Below are 18,479 nucleotides of genomic sequence, written 5' to 3' on the forward strand. Positions count from 1 at the left end.
CTCCATACCTGACGAGAGTGGGCACTTTTAGGCCTTCGAAGGCGATGATGACTGTGGTCGTGTTGCTAAGACGCTTGGCTGCCAGGGCTGTCGGGTTCCTGTCGTTCACGATTTTGGAGTTAATTGTCCTGGAGTCTTCTTCGAGTGGTATGCCTCGGATGACCCCCTTGGCCGTATGATCGGGCGCCGTTTCATAGGCGTTGACTTACAAACATTGCAAAAAAGACCTATCTTTCCCTACTTCTTGGGGGCACAAAAAATAATCAGGTAAGGTATGGAGAAACTAAAACCATGTTCGAAAATAGATTAATAAAGCTCCATGCAAGTAGTTTGAATAACAACGAAAACACGGTTCTAGAGCGCAAGTCCTCTTAAACTTGCAATTTACCAGCGCTTTCTTTTTCACCGGCACTACAATGTGACTATAGAATCTGAGATAACCAGTCATACCAGTAATTATTAAACCCGAACAATTCAAGTGGATAAAAGATACATTGAATATTGACAGCACTCTTTTGCAGCTGTTGCGATTGAGCACAAGTAACAAAAAAAACCATCACCATGTGATGTTCAGCCAGATCCTAACATGAAGATCCTGTATTAATAACATTGATGTCACAACTAAAATAATTGAAACTTTACAAGAACTTTGGAGCAGATGACTGGGGCTATTCAGGTCACAAAAATTCCCCAAAAAGCGGACAGGAAGATACCGGATGCAATAGGTCAATAGTGAGAATTGTACGCGTAACGTAAAAGATGCACGTTCGGCTCCAACCTGCGAAAACTTGTTCTTTCTTCCGCTTTTGTTCCCTTTTTTTTAACAATTCCCATACTTAAATTAGGCAGAACAATTTATTCCCTATATGCTTTCCTTGACTTTGTTGTATGTTAGCTTCATGTGGTTGCTTGTTACCAGGTTGCCAAGAACTTAGAAACTTGTGTGACCCAATCATACTAACCTTCACAGTAGCGGCAAAGAAGATATTGTGCAATGAATGTTTTATAGCATAAGCCATCCACCGTTCTTGCAAGGTCGAACTTGCATCACGCCTATTAGGCCCTTAGAATTCGCTAATTGAATTGTACGACACCAGGGACGCATTAGTGGCGCCTAAGTGGTTGACGCATACCGGCTATTTGCTACAATGTTGAAGCAATCTATCGTGCAAATAACGAAACTTAGAAGTAAATCAGTGCCTCGGAAGTTGAAACGCATAAAATTAAGGTGAACCAAAACTAAAAAGCTTGAACAAACGAATAACAACTGGCAAGCAGGACGCAAGTTAGTGAGAGCAGCATTCCGGGCAAGTTGGTAATCCATTGCTTAAAAAGTTATTGCGCGACATAAAAAACGACACGGACGTGAAAGCGCTTGGTGTGTCGTCTTCTTTCACGTCCGTGTCGTTTTTTATGTCGCGCAATAACTTTTAAGCAACGCAAGTTAGGCTTTGCCTGTAGACATGTTTTAAAGCGAAAGTTTCACTGGCCGCGAACTTGTGATTTCGCCGTGGCCGTGCTCCGAGGAGGCACATTACGTCGCACCGCGTTCCTCGTCACACCATGTTCCTCGTCGTTGCGTTCGCCTCCGCTCGTTTCGCCAGCTGCGTCGCATGCCTGATAACATGTCGGATGATTGAAAAGGAGAGCTCGCGTGCGCTGAAACCACAGTTGAGGCGGCAGTATGGACGGCGACAATTCTGATAAGCAGGAGGAGTCCTGAAATCGACATCGGAACGAAATGAAGAGGAAACGAATCGCCCAGGAAACAGACGAACAGCGCGCCGAACGACTGGCTAAACGCCGCAACATAGCTAGACAACCAGACTAACCTGGACTTGCAATCAAGATTAACCAAGGCTAACCATGTTATGCCTTAGCTTTCTCTACGTATATCCTGGCACAGCCGAGCTAAGCCACTGTCAATTTTTTCATCTTAGATAGAGGAACTAATAAGGTGGCGTCTGGTTTCTTTAAGATTAGCGATTCTCATTTGTAATAGGTGTCCCCTATCGGAATTAATTGATTATGAGATAGACTACAACAAGCACTCCGACAACAGTTCCTGCCGAGCATTTTAGTAGTTTGGAACGCGATATCACGGTGTATGAGGACGTGCCCTACAGGATTCGCGTTTTCCGTATGTATAAACGCCCCTGAGATTTGGCTAATGTAGACCTCTGCCCACTTGCCTCGCTGAGCGCGACCCGGGTCATTGACTGCTTCAATCTATCACCCCTTGCCAGTGCCTGTCCACTGCTTACGACCTTCTCCTTCGGTGCGTGACGATCCCCGACAGAGGCAGATCCTGTGACGGCAGCCATTACTCCTACAGAACGGCAATTCAGCGGTGCTTTTATTCTTGTACTAATGTCTGCGGCCTGGATCATGCGAAAAAGATCGCTCAACGAAGTTCACACAAACGAAGCCCGAGTGCGGTAGAAAGCTTGTGGTCTAGACCCCATTGCAGCGCCGTCAATTCCAGCAGCCATTGAAGCTTCCTACGTTAGATTAGCACTTCATATAGCCAAGAAACCCTTTGTTTGTGACAAAGTCTTGTTACTGATTGTGGATGACGACGAAATTTCAAATATGGGAGCAACGCATTCATGATGCACACTGATGTTTTCCGTTTTTATTTTAGAACTGTTTGTGGCTAAAATTCGATTTATGCATAAGCCGTGTACGGTAGTTGGTTGACTCGGATCGTTGAAGTAACCGAGGCCAAACTCTTCCACGAAGTGGGGCAAACACTGCTGTATTTCCGGTTTTGAGATGTCAACGTTCATGTCTCCGACAATGACCACTGGTAAGAGATTGGCGGCAACGTATGTTGATCAACGCGGAAGTGCACATGACTCATCATGAATCATGTGGTTTGACGGCTTTTCTGACGTGTGCGTTTCGTATTGAAACGAAAGATGTGCTGTATGTGCGCTTCACACCTATGCCTTACGGGGATATGAGCCATTGATCCAGAGCCCACACTGACGCCGGGATCGGCACACCTGGATTTTCTGTCGACATCATGCAAGCGGAAAAATGTCAAGGTCCTAGCCACAAACAGCTTCGCTGTAATAATCCGAGAGTACTTATGAGTCGTCAATTCGAAAGAATTTATGTCCAAGTGGACGCCACTGTGTGGTCCTTAGAGTTATAAATTCCTCGCAGGCGAACAATCGCGCTGAGACGCTCGGCGCGTTTTGCTTTGCCCCTACCGAGGTGCAGTTGGAACGCAGGCAAGAGCTTCCCCGAACAAGGAACGCGCGAATAACACAGGCTTCCGAGAGTGAGAGCGAGGCTGACGTCGCATCGCGGAGATGTCCTCCGCCTTCACACAACACCTGGCACTGCATCAGTTGTTCCCTTTCGCCCACTCTACTCAGTGTAGGTGCGCTCGTGACACGGCGTTGCAGCCAATGGGAAATGAGGTGCCGCTACGCTCCTACATATGACAGACGCTCTTTTGTGGTTGTTGTTGTTGTTGTTGTTGTTGGTGGTAGTGGTGGTGGTGGTGGTGGTGGTGGTGGTGGTGGTGGTGGTGGTGGTGGTGGTGGTGGTGGTGGTGGTGGTGGTGATGGTGGTGGTGGTGCTGGTGGTGCTGGTAGTGCTGGTGTCGGTGTAGCAGTAGGGGTTAACCTAACATATATAGCCGACAATTGTTCCGCCTCAGCCTCCTATGTGTTGTGATCGGGGTGCGTCACCAGGTGTCGATGAGCCCCGTGTCTCGCAAGGCAATCAGCAGTCTCCCTCTCTTCGCGATTGCCGCAGGCCCTCCAGGGAAAATGACGTCTGCAAAGGTGCGTAAGACCAGACTTTTGCAGCCTGTCGACAGTCGCTTTTCTTTCTGTGTCGAACTGCAGGCATAGCGAAATAAAATGTTCGATGTCGCCGATATCACCCCAGAGAGCACAAAGCGGGGAAGCACTACGTCCAGTCTTGAACAACCAAGCCGGAGTTTACGCGGAGTCGGTTCTGATGCGGTACATTAGCGTTGCTTACTTGCGAGTACGTCTATGGATCACACAGGTTTGGCGTGTAGTCTTCTGAATCACTTTAATGTGATTACAGATTGCGTTCGAAAAAAGTTCCACAAAGTGTTTGACGCTCTCGCTTTTGGGACACATGTCAGCGCTAGGCGTGGAAGAGCGCAAGCTTTATCGTTTCCTTCAATTCCTACGTGGGATGGGATTCATTGAAATTTTACGTTATATATCTTACTCATTTGATTTTTTATTAGTGTCAGAGATTGCCTTGTAAGCAACTATCGAGGTGGGTCACGATGTAGTCATTGTAACGCTGACTTTAAGTCCGTCGGCACCACGACTTCTCGCGTCGAATAGGCCCGTAGTTTTCGCAAAGCCGCGGTAATTGCGGCGCTTTCTACAGTCGTACACGAAACTACGCGATTGAGGCGGCCAGACCATGACACATCAAGGGAAGGCATGCAGATTTCCGCTACACAGCTATCTGTTTGTGCAAACACCAACCCGTCTATGTACACTTGTAAGGTGACTGATAACGCTGGGGTCATGTGGTCCACTACAAGAAACCTTTCTTGTCAGTCGGAATGTTGCGTTTCGCCGGGTAGCTGGAGTACACTGAGGCTGTAGTCAACGTCCGGAAAAGACCACGGTGGGTCGAGACGACTCCGTTTAGGTCATTCCAATCCTAAATATTGGAAAGTGTTCAGCGCCACATGGAAATGGCAGTGAGGAAATGGGAGCCACTGGAGAAGCGCAGTGCCTGTGGCGTACTCGCCCATCTTTAATAGCTGCGTCAACAAGGCCTGAAATGCCAAAAGGCGAAATGGAAGAGACTCTGCTTCATCAGTAAGCTTCTTGTTTCAAGCCGCTCTAGGAACTCTCATCGCCAAGCGAAGTCACTTTCTATGTACTGCCTCCAAGCACTCGACTTGGTGATGGTGATACCAGTGGCAGCTGACAGAAAATGCGGCTTAAGCATGGACATAGGATAACTTCCCGGCGTACACTTGCCCTGCAGTGAAGTAGGTTGACGCTTCTGCGTCAATAATTGAAATTAACGCAGTACATGCAACCACCTGGCCACATAAAATACGAGCGCAGCGGAGCGTGCGCAACGCTCTGCTAAAAGCTTCCAATACTTCTTGGACATTTCATCTTTGGCACGAAATCATCGCCATTGCATCGTCGTCATACGGCCACCTTCATGTCATGCATTATGGTCGTTCTGTCGTCGTCATTTTGTTGTTGCCATTCAAGTATCATCCTTTAAGTATCTTACTAACTTCTTCCGGTTGGAACTAGGTCTGAAGAAAACGAGTAACAGCGCTTGACAATGGGGCGTCAGTGAGACAGACGAAGCGCTTCGCCTGTCTCAGTCACGTCCCGTCGTCCTGCGCTGTTACTCGTGTTTTTACAGCGTACCATGCCATCTTCGTCATTCCATAATTCCACAGTCGCCGCACAGTCGTCGTCATGCCACGATGCTCGTTCTAGTCATTTCAACGTCGTCACGCCGTTTGCGTCATAAACTCGTCGTTAGTGGGCGTCGTCATTCCTCCAACGTCATGCGCGGGATCCGCATGTTTGAGCGCCACAAGTTTATAGGTTGAGCAATACGTTTCCTCGTGAAAGCGTGTCCGACTTGTTCGTGGGCTCTATATTTACAAATGGTCGCTGAACAAGAATGGCGTTCTTCGCAAACACCGATTAAATCTTCACTTCCCCCTCTCACCCCAGCGTAGGGCAGCAAACCGGACCTTGCAGTCTGGTTCACCTCCCAGCCTTTCCCCTTTCTAATTTCTTTCTCTCTCTCTCTCTCTCTCGCTCAAACCGACTCCCGAATCACTTGATATCCACATATGTTTTGCTCCTGTAGTAATAAATAGCATGAGCAAAAAAAAAAAACAAGTATCGCAGTGGTTTGCGCGTACTGCTTCCTACGGCATATTACTGCAGGGACACAAGACCAAGGCCCAGTGTCAGTAGTCAACAAAGTTTTGTCTTTCTTAACCGTATGGTGTGGATGAACCTGAGGATGAGTAGGGGGCGTTACGTCAACAACATGACGATGTAAGAAAAGCAAAAAAAAACAGAAAGAAAGAAAGAGAGAAGGAAAGAAAAAGAGAAAAGGCAAGAAAGAGGCAGACAAGCTTAGCCCATTGTGAGGAAGCGCAACAGGTCGGGACTCCGTGTATAAAGACGGTGGTACTTCCCCTTTTGTGTACTATGCAGAGTAGCAGACTGCTTCGTTTGGCACAATGCGGTCAATCTTAAACAGTCTCAAGCATACCGTAGAAGCGTTGGAGGCTTCTTCGAAGTAGATGGAGCCGAGTACAAACGAAGGAGGAATCCCCCCCCCCCCCCTCCCGCTTCCCCCATTCACTACTATTCACCGGCGCGCCGTCGTCTCAAGCCTCGACTTTCGCGACAAGCTCGACAAAGACCTTTTGCATGCCGCCTTGCATTGAGTGCATTCGAGTACCCGCTGCCCCATCAGACGAAGAGCTCGCCAGAGCGGCAGCCGTTCTCAGCACTATCTATGCAACGAGGCGAACTGGTTCAATCTGGAGAACCTGAATTCACAACAGACACGGTCTTTGTGTTCATGCAGAATGCTTTAACGCTTTCCTGACTTTTATGCGAAGCATATTACGAGGGCTCAACCCAGCTCCTCAGGCGCGGCGGTGACCATGAAATCACGTGACACCGTGACGTCACGACAGAGGAGAAGTGGCTTTGGCTCAACTCTTGCAAGACGGGCTGGGTGGGAATCGAACCAGGGTCTCCGGAGTGTGGGACGGAGACGCTACCACTGAGCCACGAGTACAACGCTTCAAAGCGGTACAAAAGCGCCTCTAGTGAATGCGGTGTTGCCTTAGAAACGCGCTGTTTCTAAGGCGTGCGTCTCTTGCTCAGGCGCACATTTCGTTGCCGCGCCGAACGCTGCTTTGCTCGACGCTCACCGCGTCCAATGCGGGGCGCGTAGTCGCTGCCCTGTAGCCCATTGTCTTACACCCCTTGGCGGGTCGACGGGAACGCTGTCGCGTTCCACTCTTGAAGGCGAAGAAGTAATGCATGAGTTGTTTCTTCGTCTAGCCGAACCAAATATAGCCAAGCAACAGCAGTTCACCAGGCTAAACAGTGGTTCAACAACTAAAATAAAGGCTAGTATGCTTCGCATCCTGGGCTTAACCTTACCTAAGCCACAGCCATTTTTTTTCTCATTAATTTTGCACACGCGCCATTTTCAAGTTATTCCGTTCTTTTTGCAGGGTGTTCCGTGTAATTCGATGCAATCTTCTCGAAACTAGAGGTGCAATTTAAATGCAGCATAATTTGCTCTTCGGTAGGATATTGTCCGCATGCTGCTTGTGTATTTGTGCAGGCAGGACCAATTACATACCTTCTTCAAAACAGATGTATTGTCATTTGTTGAGTCTGGAAAGTTGTTTACATGGGCGCAGCGAAACCCGAAGTTCCGTGAATAAAAAAGAGATTTATCGACACGACCAACTTACGATAACATACAGCACAACGTTCTTTTACATCGTTCATGCTGTATCTTTCGATGTTTTTCCTATTCAGTAGTGGATGCAGCACCGAATCCATTTGTTCTCTCCGTGCTCCCATGTATTTGAATCAGACGTGGGGAGCAAATTGTGCATGCCCTCATTACGTAAGATTTCAATGCAAACTTATACCTCGGTATTGTTTCTCAGAGTGAAGGTAGGTACTTTCTTTTTTTTTATGCACGTGTCTCTAAGATGTGGTGAGACAGGCAGAGCTCGACCTATTAAAATAAAGAATGATTGGACTATCAGTTGATACCTGAAAGCTTGCTCGTGTACGTACACTTTGGTTAAGCAGTACGCAAACGTATTGCCAAATTACTACACCCTGATGGACGTTGTACGCTAGGTCTTTCTAAAGGAAAAGCTGATTCAATAGGAAATTGAGTCCGATAGTCTTCTAGGCGCGTTGCAGAAATCTTCATACAAAAGTGCCTTGTGGATTGCAACCTATGCATGCACGTTATATAGCTAAAGAAGAGCGTTAGGTTATCTACCTGAACGGGAAAGTTGAATTAGTGCTTTTGTCATTGCTGCGAGATAGGTCTTATTACGAAAAGTTATTAATGGAAAAGAATAGGGGACAGAGTAGAGCACTATAGTCTTGTCTTGTGCCCGTAGCCCTAGCGCCCTATCCTGTCCCCTCTCTTGTTCCGTATATTTTTTTAACGCTAAGCACTGTGCCACAGCAAAGGCCGTTATCTGCAGCGCAGTTTACTTCTACTTGCTTATTTTCGCTACCACAATCCTGTAAGGCAGAGTGGCACTTCGCAGATTTGAAGGGTAGCGACCTACGATCCCAGCCAGGGATGTACATGCTCAGGGCGAGCGGCTGCCTTTCATCTGTAGTCAGAATCCGCAACATGCGTTTTCTTACTCCAGCAACTCCGCGCCCGCTGTCATATTTATTGGAGCAGCCACCTCACGTCTCCTGGGTTTATTCCCAACGCGATAGCGAGCTTAAAATACACGAACACATCGAAGTTGCTGGGAAACGCCAACATCAGTAACAAAAACTTTGTTGAATGAACCACTTTTCAGTAGCCATGAGTAAGTTATTTGGTCTCCGGCTAGAACAGCACCCACGCAACCTACGTTTCAAACCGTTGGGGTATCTGCTAGAACGAGTATCCAACGGCAAGTTCTCAATGGCAAGCTTGGCGGCTTAATCGTATACCTCCAGGATAACTGTTTTCTTTATAGTTTTCCTCTGCAGCGCACACACTCCTCATTGATTATCGTTAGTTCGAGACAGTAAATCACAATTCATTAAGTCATAGGAGAGGCTTACATAATTGAAAATTGCGTAAGTATAAAAATGCACTCAGAAATGCCACACTACGAAGCGAAGTATTTCGACAATTCATTTTTTATTTCTTGTTTACGATTACACTTCAGCCTACTTCAGACCTCATTGAGGAGTGGTGGGAACATAAGTTACACTAGAACTTGTAATTCTGACAAAGCAGTGAGGGTAGAAAGAACGGATCGAATGATGCATACCAAAACACAAAACATAGTTAACAGGAACGCTGGTCGAGTACACGCGCTTACATCACAAAGCTACAAGCAAGAAGTCGCAATAATGTCAAAACACTGCGAAAATTAAATGCTTGATGTTTCATAAAAATCGGGATGTAAGCGAAGAAATTGCTTGCAACAAGGAATTTCTGTTTGTATATGTGACCGCATCTGTAGACAGAACATTCTAATAGTGATTGTGCGCGAAAAGTGCGTTTGTGACGGGGGGGAGGGGGGGGGTCTTCAAAATTATCCTATTTTTATGAAAATCCTGCAACTGTTCGGCGTAAGAAAGCACAGAGCAGTGGTTTACATGGTTGATGAACACGATTTGGCAGTTTGTATAGTGCATCCCGCTTTCAGCTTTTGTACCTGTATGCGTGTATTACCTCATCAACATATGATTATCATCTGTGTGCCTGTACACCATGAATTACAGAAACCCTCATATGTTCGTCTCCGGCGTTCAGTGAGCAACATACTATATAAGGCGTAGCCTTTTCACGCCTTTTATGTCTAATACTATGGCATACCTGGTATGCCGTCGGGACATAGTTCACTGCTTACAGCCTTCGAGCTCCATTTTCTTTAATTTGTGATGTTCCTTATTTCGTGATATTATTTTTACTGTACAACTATTTCAAAGGAGCACCCATCTCAGCCATCACCAATGCAAGTTGGCCAAGATTACTTTTGTTTATTTTCATTTCAGTAAAGAGAACACATTGCTCCGTCAGTTGTTCTTCTAACATAACATAGTACTTTTCTTTAACTTAACGCCGACTTAATATTCCGAAGAACAAGAGTAAACGACGTCGTATTTCTAGCCAGAAAGCTGGCGAGAGCAATACGAGCGAGCGAGCGAGCTGGACAGGCACTGCAAAAAAGCGCACAGTGCTATTCGGCACGAGGGAGCTTTACTGCAAGCCCAACGAATTGCAGGAAGAGAGGAAAGAGCGAGTACAACCGGCAAAAGTGGTCGTGAATCTGCAGCCGAGCAGTAAAGTTGTGCGAGGAAACGAGTGGACATAAGCGGAAATGGCCGAGTAACGACAGAGGGGAAGCGACTTGACGATGCTCGACATCAATCTAGGGAGGAGTGGATTGACGGCGAACTGCGATACAGGCGGACCAGAAGCAAGGAGGACTGGAAGAGCAACGCCCTCGACCGCCACGTTCCTTCGCCTTGACACACTGGTGAGAAAGAAAGTTGTGGGGGGGGGGGGAGCAACCCGAAGAACGCAATGACTGCACATGAAAGAAAGCTAAATGTCAAGAGGAGGCTGCAGGTTGTACACACGCAGCCGCGCCATGCAGAGCACGTCGACAGTAGCCGTAGCTCTGCAGAATGCCGCGGCTCACAGGAGGCCTTTGAACACCCCTCGCATGGAAGTGCGGCCGTGCGCTAAAACACGCATTCGGAGCACGGCCAAGCTTCGCTGACGAAACTCGGCGTGCACTTCAAAGATTTACCGTGCTGCTGACGCACGGGAGTCCGAGGAAATATGCGAAGAAGAAAGGGAGGACATCACCTGTCCATCGTAAGTCGTCTCCGCAGAGAAAACAGCATGCTTGCTCTCCTACCACATGACACGACTATTCACAGAAGTGCCGACACAGCAGCACCGGCTGTTTTCTAAGAATATAGTTGCGAGTTGACGCCCTTTACTTTCGCAAGTCTTTGCCTTGGTGTTTTTGTGTCTTTTTCTGTCTATGAAGCGATAATACGTCGCGTTGCAAAAGTGCGGCTCCTATGGAGCAATATTCTTGAGGTGTATTAAGGCTGTGTTAGAAATCAGGCCTCGAATGGAGAAAGCAGATCGAGACGCACCGGAAGTGATGGTCGCCCACTAAAAGCTACGAAAAAGGAAAAGAAAACGGGAGCAAAAATAATTCACAGCCCCAATTTACTCGATGAAGAAATTATTTGAGCCCGGTGAAACAAGAAGTTGCGGAGAAACTTGAAGTTTCGAGAGTATATTTGCTGTCAGAAGCTAACCAGTGGAATGGGACAGATTCGAATTTACGCTTGTGCCAGGTTATTTCTTCCTGGCTTTGCCTGAGCGCATGCGGAAGGTCCTGATGTGTTTGTCAGTCGCAGACAAAACGTCGAGGTGCACGGGAAATTAAATTCGCTGCTAGCGTTCAAATAACTTCCTCTCGATTTTCCTTGCGTCTTCCGTCCCTTCTTTCTGTTTCTTTTTCCTGTAAATTGGTTTGTTAAAGACGCAGTTTAAAAACAGTAGAGCTAAGCGAAGTCGTGGAGGACTTTCCTTTTCTTTAGTAAATCACTTAATTGCCATTGACAAACTCTTATGCCGAGTTGAGAGCGACGAATGGAAGAGCTTGAATTTATGAGGTTGCAGAACATCTCGTTCGACGGAGCCGACCATCAAAGACATTATGAGTCATGCTGACAGAAATGTTGTCACCATTTATCTCCTTTTAAAGCTGATACACGTTTTCACTAATTTATTAACACACCCATGTATTTCAGCTATAGAATTCACTTGTACTCACATTCACAACCACATGAACTTCCTCAGCCTGAGCACCACACAAATTCAAACTTTCTCGGGCTCAGTCAGAATCTTCAGGCTCAAAAGACTTAGTGTGCGCGTCTGCAAGTAAGCGCAAGTCAGCGAACTAACGAGTGAGTTCGCCTATGCCTATGAAGAAAGGGCAAAACTAAGCGTCAGTAAGCACCAGAAAGTGAACAACGACTTCTCTGTGACGTAAGCTTCGGTGACTAGACCACCTCATTCACTTGCGTCATAGGGTTCTATAGACGTACGCACGTGCACGCCATATAATCTACTTCACACTTCTCGCTCTCCTTCAGTGTGCCTCTGTCTCGGTAAAAGCGATCAGTACATTCTGCGCAGCAGCTCTGGGGGATAATTCATTATAAGGAACTCACCATAAAGGGTTTTTCAAATCCAGACTAGATAATCCTCGAGCGTTTGCAGCGTATTAAGCTTAGTATGTTATAAATAAACGATATGCCCTCCTCTCTTGGACACAACAGCATAAACTAGGCTGTTGACGTACCGGTAAGCACCGAATGAAGACCATACTCAAACACGAGAGCTTTTAAGTAATTATTAATTCAATTTCGTCATTGCAGCCACCGGCAACTTAATAAGGAGTTCAAAGTGAGCCGAGGAACGAGCAGCCGAGCGCAATTAAGCTAGCGCCTGCACCGGCCTTTACGTGATATCGGGGCCGTTTCAGCCGACCCAGCAAATGTCAGTTCTAAAAACGGCGACGTTGCATGCATGGCCCGGTGTGCTCTCCCTAAGCTGAGCCCGTCGGCGACATGGCGTCAGTGGCGAGCTCGAGCGCACTTCTTGGGCTGTTCAATTAGGTTGACGTCGGACGTTAGGCTTAGTTAAAGTGGCCGAGCGGGCGCGTTCTCTCCGCTCGAACGATGATGAATTGCTTGTTGACGTTGAGCGTGGGCGCCCTTATAATAGTTTTCTACTATACGCCAGAAAATGAGGAAAAATGAGTAAGTTCACCCAGCTACACTGGATCGATATTAAAAACGAGGGTATGGCAAGCAAAGTAGGATGGAGATAGCATAGTTTTTGAGCGGGGACGTGAAGGACGTTTGATCAGCGCTATCGCATATGAGGGAAGGTTTGTTGTAAATACTGAAGGCAGTTATGCATCCTTGAGGGTCACTGGTCTGTGTCGTAAGTGGCGTGTTGAGCGTGCGGTGAATTTTCTCTAGCGTGTATAATTAGCGTATACAGATTCTGAACGAAACAAAAACGTCCTACTCGGGATACAGCTTTGAATATATCTTTGTTTTATCTTTTTTTTTCATCGATACAGAAGTTAGTGGCGCATAGTTTGGTATAATGGTTACTTCAACCTTTAATATATTGACGAATTACCAGAATAAATGGAAGTGATATCGCAACTCAAGTCTTCAGGTAAATTACTTTGATAGTGTTGCAGAATTACTTATAAATACGCAAGCCAACTTATCAAATCCTTGCCTTTGTTCTGCCGGGGCACTGGGAAATATTAGCTTGTTGTTTAGTTATCATATTGCACAAAACACTAGGTAGGGGTTTTTCTCCTTAATGGGAAATCGCTAAAGTTCTGCCGATACATAAAAGTGGACCCTAATGCTCACTTACTCACTATCGATCAATATTACTCAAAAATATATGTTACAAATCACTGTAACACATTATTTACCCGCGGTAATGAAACACTTGGAACAAAAAGAGCGACATAGCTGTGTCTGTAGCCATAACATTTATTATATTGTTCTATTTTGTATTTAAAGGAAAAATAAATTTGCGATTGCAAATGCCGAATTAAGTATACTTTTTTAGATTTCGTATGCACGAATACACGAGAAGTTTATCATTAGCCTCAGGCTTCTCTGTGACATTAACAATTAAATGTCCCATATGGATGATCAGAAATATAAAACTATGGTGACTGAGGCACGTGTAGGAGGAGCAATGTGTCAGTCGCATCAACAGCTGAACCAATCCTAGGATTCCGTAACTCCGTACATAGGGCTTTGTGACTTGGTGAACTCGAGCAGTACTCGGACAGGAAAGCGAGCCTCCATAATGCTACTTTGATGTTACTGACCCAGGGAGTGCGCTTAACAGTCTCTATTTCAGAGTACGCTTTCAACGACCACAGCCTTTAGAACTGGGATCGCGCAGCTATTTATTTGTACGGCTACTGTCGGATGTAGGATTCCCTTGTTGTCTATCACTTTGATCTCTGCAAGGACCTGCAACGCTTGTACTGAACAGTAATGTGGCTGTTTGGGCGTGTTGGTAAGACATGAGTAAAAGTTGTAAACGCACAACCAGATGAGGATGGCGAAAGGAGCGCTCGTGTGTTTCCCGTCTTCTTTCACCGTCATCGCCCGGTTGTGCGCTTAGATTTTTAGCTTGTATAAAGCCATAGATTGACAGAAAATACTTTATTCCAAGTCAATATAAGACCTATAGATATTCCTCCGCCAGGAGGACTATGGTCAACTGGTCGGCGAAGGCCGGCGACGCCAACCGCATCCGCCACTGGGGAGGCGTGTGGAGGTTAGGGTACAGAGAGTATTGTAGGGCTGTGGGACAAGAGAAAAGGATGTGTTCTGCATTTGCGTACGTAGAGTGGCAGTTGCGACACGAGGGGTCGGAACGCTAACGCTGAAGGTGTAAGTTGGCTGGCGTGATCAATGTATTCAGTTGGATAGCCCTGAGTGTTGTGCGTACTTGGGCTGTGGAGAGGAAAGGGTGTCGTGGCCGAAGAGTCTGTCAAGCATCCTTGTAGCTATTGGGTAGGAATGCTGTTTAGGACACTATCATCCCTGTCTTCTTTATTTCCTCCTCATCATCATTATGACATTCTGAATGCAGGATAGCCTACTCCAATCTGTATAGTTTAGCTGAAACAAATTACAGAATTAATTAGCCGAAAGAAGTCAACTAAAAAAACTGTAATAAAGGACGCTATGTGCTGGGCGAGTTGCATGATGAAGTAGGCGAGGAGTTAAGCCGGGAATGTTTGCTATATGTCCACATACGTGTGTCATAATAAACCAGATTAAGCTTCATTATATCTCAGTGGGAGGCGGATAGGTCCCACGCATAGGAAGAACACTGCTTTGTCGTCACTATACGTGATAATGCATGTACACAATTAAAGTACCACCCGCTGACTAGAGACTGTGTCATTAGGTGACAGTATCGTCTGTATTTTTGAGACTTTTATCTACATAATTGTGGAGACATTTACCTTGTATATTGTATGCACCTTGTGTTTATTACGTCATAGTCTTTCTGTGAGAACGTTGCGTGATAAGCTGGTGTTTCTGTGAAAAGATTATTTCATATGTAATCTTGAACCCTGTAGGTTGTATGATGGAACCATTCTAGAGATAAGGATTAGCCGGCGCCTTCAATTGTGCGTCAACATCTACTTATATCATATCAATAAAAAAAAGAACACATCATCGAAAGGGCACAATAAGATTATGTTCCTAAAAAAACAGCAGTTATCGGTCTTCTGCAATAAGTAAATTGTAACAAATAATGGCGTCATTCTTACTGCGCCGTATTTAGATAGATGAAAAAAAGTAGAAAAAACGCAGACAAATATGTTTCGTAGATGGAACAGTACAAACCTGTAACAAATATAAAAGGAACTCTGGACTGCGTTTGCTCCACTGCAGCAGTCAAGCTTGCGCTGCAGGGCTCCGTCACAAGGAGTCATTAATCATGGAAATTTGCGCGCATATCCCAGTTTATATTCATCTGTCTTTCCTTGAGTGGCACTGTCAGCGATGGCCCAGAGGCGATAAACACGGGACACGCAGGGTGAAATGTGAGGTCGCTCAGCCTCTTGGGGACACGGAATGGTTTTCGTTGTCAAAAAAAGAAGAAAAAGAAAGTAAGAGTCTGTAACCCTGCATTCTCCTGAACTTCATCGCATACAAGCTTGCGTGAAAGGGTTTCCAAACACAGAGAACCGCTTCCAGGTATTTACAGTCGGGAAAATCGGGAACGCATCGCACATATTTGTCTTTCCTTTTGACCTTCTCCTCTTGCTCATGAATCAACGTCTCGCTTCAAGCTTTGCAAAGGAGCCGTTAGCTGGTATAGTATCGAAGCCTTCGTGAGGAATGCATATGCCCGACATCCAATACCCATGAAGCCCCACAACGTCTCCATGTTCGGGACTTCCAGAGCGTCTTCTCGCGTACGTAGAAACTATAGACGAGATAGTTTCCATCGTTGTTCAGAGTCTGTGAGTATACCTGAGAGGGGTTTTCCTGCGTGGCAATGAAATGCTCCTGCAAGAGGTTTATCACAAGAACAAAGCGGGATGTATATATCGCCTATTTCTAGGATGGTATTCTGTGTCCACGTCAAGAACTCCTTCTGCGAGGAGAGATCGAGACAACGGGGGACTGAGGCGTAAGGGCCCCAGCGTGGATCCTCTTTCAGGATAAATCCACTCAGCTCCCTAGCCCACGCGTACACTGACACCGCGTGAAGAGCTGGCTACTTGAGACGTCGAGAAACGAAGCGAGCAGGGGTCAATTCATCTTGCTTGAAGGTGTGGAGATTGGAACTGAGTGGCGGAGGTCTAGAGCACGCTCATTTTTATGGGAACACAAAGGGAGTTGTAAGGAAAACTTCTCCATGTATAAACGTGATGACAACTCGGCACGCGATAAAGTAGCAATTACTTCAAATGTATGGTGCAGTGACAACAACGACTGATTTGTTCCTTAACTAGGTTCGTTGCTCCTCCCGTAAAACTTCTCTGCAACTGCCCTCTGCGCCTCCGGACTCGAAAATATATTTCCTGAGAGACGCTGATACAGACGAAAGTTCGTCTATGCTAGAAAGTTCGACTACACTAGAGAGTTCGACTGCACTGTCTAGAATATTAGCTAATTTACTGCCGCATATATGTACAAAGTATATTTGAGACACACAGTAGTGTACGGGTCACTGCAATCTCTGGTTGTTACAGAGTAGCTATAGAAAGAGTGAGAGAGAGACATTATTAATGTAATAGGGGAGAGGTCGGTCTAAATAACGTTCATCTGACCTCCTAGTACATTCTGAAAAAAGGCGAAAGGGAGAACGGTGGAGACACAGGAGACGAGAGTAAGTACGAAGAGAACGAGGAAACAAATGCGCAATATCGTACGAATGTTCCCGACTATTGACTAATTATTAAGTCCTGTTAATCGAAAAATATTCGCGCGCTATGATTGGCGGATCACCATAGTGGCGCGTGCTCTTACATCACTGGAATTTCAAAAATCCTATGCTAAACATTGATACACTGGAGACATTTATTTCCTCGCACATTCGCGAAATTATGCTGTAGCGTCGCACTGTCATAGGAAGTTTCGAAAAGCCATTTTCTTCTTTATTTTTTTTTGTCCTACGCGGAAATATGGTATTTTTGTTCGAGCACATTGCTTAGGGACAGATTGTTTTCCCTTGGCGCCGCTTTCTAAGGGGTCAACATTTCGCAAAGATTTTCAGGAGTTGAGATATCTGCAAGTGCCGGGCCCGCAGATACGTACAGGGTGTCTCAGCTAACGTTAACTAAGTTGTTCAGAAAAAAATAAAGATTAAAAAAAACACGATGCAAGATATGCTTTTAAGACCTGCGGTGTCCGATTGTCAGTCGCATACGACCAAATACCGCAGGTCTTGTAACTGTACCTGGCACCGCGTTTTTTTTTTAATAACGTCCGTTTTTTTTTTCTGCGATAAGTTTGGCTAACATTAGCTGGGACAAATGGTAGGTAGATCGGTATACTTCACGCTGGTTGTGCTTTTTTGCAGTTTGGGAAACGTCCAATAGAGGTACTCAATTATTCATGAGCGTATGCTCAGTTGATATGCTTTTACGTAAAGGCGAAATGTCAGAACCCTTACGAAAAATTGTACCAAATTAAAAAATTTGAACCAATCAGCAGATCGAGGTCGGAATTGAGCAGGCAATCCACGATGACGTTCATGTCTCCAGCCGCATTTTTATTGGCCCCCCGTTATCATACATCGGGAGGCTTCACCGGGAAGTTCGGGAGACGTGAACGCTGCAAAGTCTACCCAAGAAGGGATCGATAGCCTTACTTTCGGTTGTTATCGCAATACTTCATACACTGTGATGGCCAAAGGCTGCTACATGACTTCATTATTCAGAATCTGAAACAACAGTTTTACAACACCAACGCAACCTTCGCAACATTGTGTATATATAGACAAAATTGATATATATAGACGCAAAAAGTATCATTTTAGAACCACCTATGGTAAGCGAAATTACGCAGTGACAGCTACTGAGAGTCTATATAAATAAATAAATACAGACTACCAGAATGTTCGGGAAACAGGGCATACAAAGAAACTACACATAAATGCTGACCGAGTCATAACGAGTCTTGACAAATGTTACACTGCAGGAACTTGTAAAAACACCTTCTTACGTTTGTAATGTGTGGGCCCTCCCTGCTCCCCCCCCCCACATATATATATATATATATATATATATATATATATATATATATATATATATATATATATATATATATATATATATAACGTGCACATAGATAATTTGCTTATTTGGAGGGGCAGCGTGCTCACCAGTGTGATCAGACGAAGCGTTGAATGATGTATGACGGAACCACCCAAGAGATAAGGAGTAGCCGGCGCCTTAAATTGCGCGCCAACATCTCCTTATATCACATCAATAAAAAAAAAAGCGTTGCATTTCTGTGGCGAGGATTCAATATACTCCAATTTCAACTTGACCAAAGGCAAGCATACAGTTCCCATTTACATTTCATGCCACCTAATTCAAAGGTAGGCCTACACCATCGTCGCGGATAGAA

The 18,479-nt window shown here is 45.6% G+C and overlaps 1 long non-coding RNA gene across 1 annotated transcript in view; it reads left to right on the top strand.

The window, feature by feature from the left end:
- The first annotated feature begins 3,599 nt into the window (after nucleotides 1–3,599).
- Nucleotides 3,600–18,479, top strand: part of LOC135904115 (uncharacterized) — a 33,733-nt gene continuing 18,853 nt past the window's right edge. The window contains exon 1 of the long non-coding RNA XR_010565011.1: nucleotides 3,600–3,800. This is a non-coding gene — a long non-coding RNA (uncharacterized lncRNA). The remainder of the gene's footprint in view (nucleotides 3,801–18,479) is intronic.

This window comes from Dermacentor albipictus, chromosome 1 (assembly GCF_038994185.2).
Source record: "Dermacentor albipictus isolate Rhodes 1998 colony chromosome 1, USDA_Dalb.pri_finalv2, whole genome shotgun sequence".
NCBI lineage: Eukaryota > Metazoa > Arthropoda > Arachnida > Ixodida > Ixodidae > Dermacentor > Dermacentor albipictus.